The sequence below is a fragment of the Chamaea fasciata genome, unplaced genomic scaffold, assembly GCF_029207755.1.
Source record: "Chamaea fasciata isolate MVZ Bird 193981 ecotype frontalis unplaced genomic scaffold, bChaFas1.0.hap1 SCAF_9, whole genome shotgun sequence".
NCBI lineage: Eukaryota > Metazoa > Chordata > Aves > Passeriformes > Sylviidae > Chamaea > Chamaea fasciata.
Genome location: NW_027094094.1, coordinates 80,084 through 84,114, shown reverse-complemented (window position 1 = coordinate 84,114; position 4,031 = coordinate 80,084).

The window sequence follows — 4,031 nt, the reverse complement described above, 5'->3', positions numbered from 1 at the left end:
TCAGGCGGGCTTGGAGCAGGACTTGCCAACTCCACAGCACCTCACTGCGTTCTCTGGGTGTATTTGGCGATCGAGTAGCACCGGGGGTGGACTGGAAGTCCCAATTCTGAAAGAAAATTCTATTTAACTTGCACACGTTCACTGGGGTGCGTGCCCCCGGTGCAAATCAGCTCTTCGCTGAGGTGGGGCTTGGCAGGGGTGTTTTGCTGTTGAAATACAGGCATGTTTAGCACAACACAGTGAGGGTGGATTATTTACTTCAGCAAGTACTGATGTGTGGAGGATTTTTCAGGTATCTCAGTGGTCAGGAACATTTGTCTAGGTCACTACAAACACTTCTTGATCTTATTCAATACTTTTCTGAGTGATGCTTTGTGGGCTGCTGCCGAGGCCCAAAGGAATGAGGGTTGCCCCAGTGTCTGTGCTCATGTTAATAGTTTAATTTATTTTTACTTTTCTAGGAGCACGCATCGTGGAGTACCTTGTTGCTGTTTTCACTGACCTCCTGCCCTCTCAGAGAGAACCACTTGCTCTCTGCTTGATGTTCCAGCCCTATGATAAAGATCTCAAGTCCCTGAAAGTTGTTAAGTATCCTCAGCTCTACCAGTTCAGCCAATACTATAAACTCTGGATGCCCAAGCAATCTCAGGATCATGTGGTATGGAATACCTGAAGTTACTGAATTCTTGAGACAGTATTCCTATAAAAACCTTGCAGTTTCTAGAGGTGACATTTCCATCAGAAAAGTGCGGTTTTATTGAGCTAATTCTGTATTTGTTGTTGATCGTGTTAGGACACAAAATTTTGTGTTGGGACACAAGGACTAAAATGAAACAAAAGGTGTAAAAAAAAAAAACCCAAAATGATTTCAAGAGGGGAGATAGTCTGCAAAAAAATGTCCACTTAGGCCTGGATGCTGACTGCTATTGCTGGTCAATGATAGCAGCTGACAGGTCAGATTTCAAACTGTTTTGTTTAACAGGAGACTGGTTTGTTCCTTCTTGTGAGTAGGATCATTAGTTTTGCATGGGCAAAGCCACTCCAGATTTTCCATCTAGGAAAAGTAGTTAGGGAGCCATTTAAAAACATAATCCTGGAGGTGAACAGCTTGGCTTGGTATTACTGTGTGGAAAGGGAAGAATATATGTTCTGATTTTTCTCTCAACTTTCTTCCACAGCTGTTTTTGTGTTCCTGACTTCCGTTGACATCGGGGACACGTGGCTTGGAGCCCAGGAGCCGGATATGTCACTTACCCGTGTCAGATGGGTCTGCACTCGTGCAGGTTAGGAATTACAGGATCGCTCGGGAACTCAGAAACAAGGAGAGGAAACTATTGTGTCTCTTTGCAAAAGAATTTATCTCCATCAGGGCATTAATTCAGGGAACTAACATTCCATCTTTAATGTTCTGTGCTCTGCCATTATCACACTGAGCCATGAAAGCCTCCTCAGCTGTTTTCATACAGACCTAACTTGTTTGATCAAAAAAATCGGTATTTTATTTCTGTGTGCAAACTCAGGGGACAGATTTTATTCAGCGTCTCTCAGGAGGACATTAAAGCTCGAACTTCCACTTTCTTAAACAATCTGAGACACAATATTACTTACCATTTTTATTACAGGCATTATTAACTTTTTGAAGAACCGTAAAGACTGTTTGTGGACGTGTGTGTCATTAATATCCATCCTCTTTCCAATACAGAATGGCAAAGAAAGGCTGCAGAGCGTCCTACAATATGCTCTCAGTGTAAATAACGAGGAGCCAGAGGCAGCACTGGTTGGACAGTGGCCTTGGGCTCCACCCCGGCCCCCCCCCAGGCCGCGCTGTAGTAGATTTCTGTTTGGTTTGTGTCCAAAAAGTGGGATTTGTGCTGGAGAGGTGCTTTTGGGAAGAAAGGATGGAGTAAATCTGCTCCAGGGAAGTGCAAGGAAGAGCTACCTACCAGGGGAGGGCAGTATTTATAAACTGTCTCCGTATTTGCCTGTAATTCTGGGTGTTTGGATTTAGCCTGGGATTGTCAGCTAAGTTATAAACAAGCCAACCCGGCTACTGAACTCCCAATGAACGTTTGGAACCCTTGCACAGAAAGACAAGGTAGTGATGATTCCAAAGGAGAAAATGTAAATGAAGGGTAACGATTGCTGGGAAATTTCCTTAGGAATTGTGAACCTCACACAAACGGAATTTAGGAGGTGGAATCCCAGTTTCAGCCTTGGGCACGTGCAGGAGCAGAGGGATCCTTATTCACAGCAAGGAAAGCCCCGTGCCCCAGCGTGTCAGTGCACACAGTGCAATGTCCAGGAAATGAGCAGCAGGGACTGGCAGCAGCTGCAGGTGAGAGCTGTCACAGGATGATTGAGGGGACAGAGCAGCCCCAGGTGAGAGCTGTCACACTGATGAGGGGACAGGTGGAAGCTGTAAAGGATAACGAGGGGGCGGGTCCTGCCAGCACTGCTTTAAGAGGGGAGCCCGAGCTGAGTTTGGCACGGAGCTGCGGGAGGAGAGGGGTTTATGCTGGGCTCCCAGGTGAGGCTCATGGAAAGATGGTGAGTTCATCTCACAGGGGCTGGGGGAGGCCTTGGGCGTGGAACATTACTTCAGGAGGTGCTGAGGGACAAACCTTTGTGCCGAGCAGCAGCAGCACAAAAGGTTGAAATAAGTTTTGGTTTGGCATGTAGTGATGGGATTGGCGTCTATGGTGTGCTAGTGTTGTCTAAAGGTTTAAACTTTAACGCTTATTTTTAAAGTTTTAAGTTAATGAATTAATATAGGTTGCAAGACGTGGGCTTTTTCCTTTTTATTTGGCTAGAGGGAGGTCTTTAACTTTGGGGGGGCTCTGAGTATATGTTCTGGAGTATTATTAAGGGGTTTGGACATGGTGTTGTTTTTATTATATTCAGTAGTTTGACTAGGGGTGATAAGAGTTGGCTTTTTTTGCTGGAATTTTTTTGGACTTGTCTGTTTGAAAATTTATATGTTTGTGCAGTTAAGTGTGGTGGTGTTTCTGATGTAACTCTTCAGCATATGTTATTGTTTGTGTGTTTTAGGTGGTCCACTTGTCTTACGCCCTGACCGATTGGCCAACAGATCTGCTGAGATCATACATCGATGTTTGTTTTATTTCTTGTAGCCGAATAAGAGACAGCAGCCTGGTGACAGCAGGAAATTCCCAGAGGGCAAGGCGGCATTCTGTGGCACCCGGCGTGGATTCTCATCCCCAGACGTCCAAGAGATAAGTGGAGGGTTCAGAGCCACAGAGGGGATGAAAGTGGAGTGCTGGGTCAGGACTTGTCAGGAGGGGTTTTTGAGTCAGGTGTGGAGATAGGGATGTCCAAGATGTGCCAATTGAGAGTACAGGTGTACCAGCCCGACCCCACCCCTACCCCAGACCCGAAGGAGTAGCCCTAAAGACATGCCCGTTTCCCTGAGTGCAGGTACAGGCAGGAGCCCTTATGCAGGACAATGCCAGAAGGCCTGGCTGCGAGGTGCAGGGCTCTAAAGAAGTTGGGTTTAGAAGGGGGGAGGTGTAGCCACACACACAGAGGCTGAGGTAAAGGACTCAAGGACTAGAGGACACACGGTGAAACTCAGGGGAACAGGCTAGGATACAAGTCAGAGTACAGGTGTAGCGGCCCTCACAGCACTGCTACCAGCACACTTCCCCTGAGAGCAGGTGCAGGCAGCAGCCCTAGTGCAGGAACACACCAGAAGCTCTGACCTGTGCAGACACTGTCAGGCTAGGGCCAGGCAGGAAGCGATAGTGGAGGGCTCGGAACTAGGGAGGGGATGAAAGTGGGGTACCAGGGCAGGGATCACCGGGAGGGGTTTTTTAAGTCAGATTTGGAGTTGGGGGCACCAAGATGTGACCCCTTAGGCTACATGAAGGAAAAGTCTCATTTTTCATGTCAGTGCTGAGGTGTGCAGGGCAGAGCAGTCCTGGTGTGTGTTGTGTCACTTGTCTGTTGTGCACTCTGTCTGTTTGGTGTCTTGTCTTTTCCTTTAGTCCTTTCAGGGGCCTGTCCAAACCCCT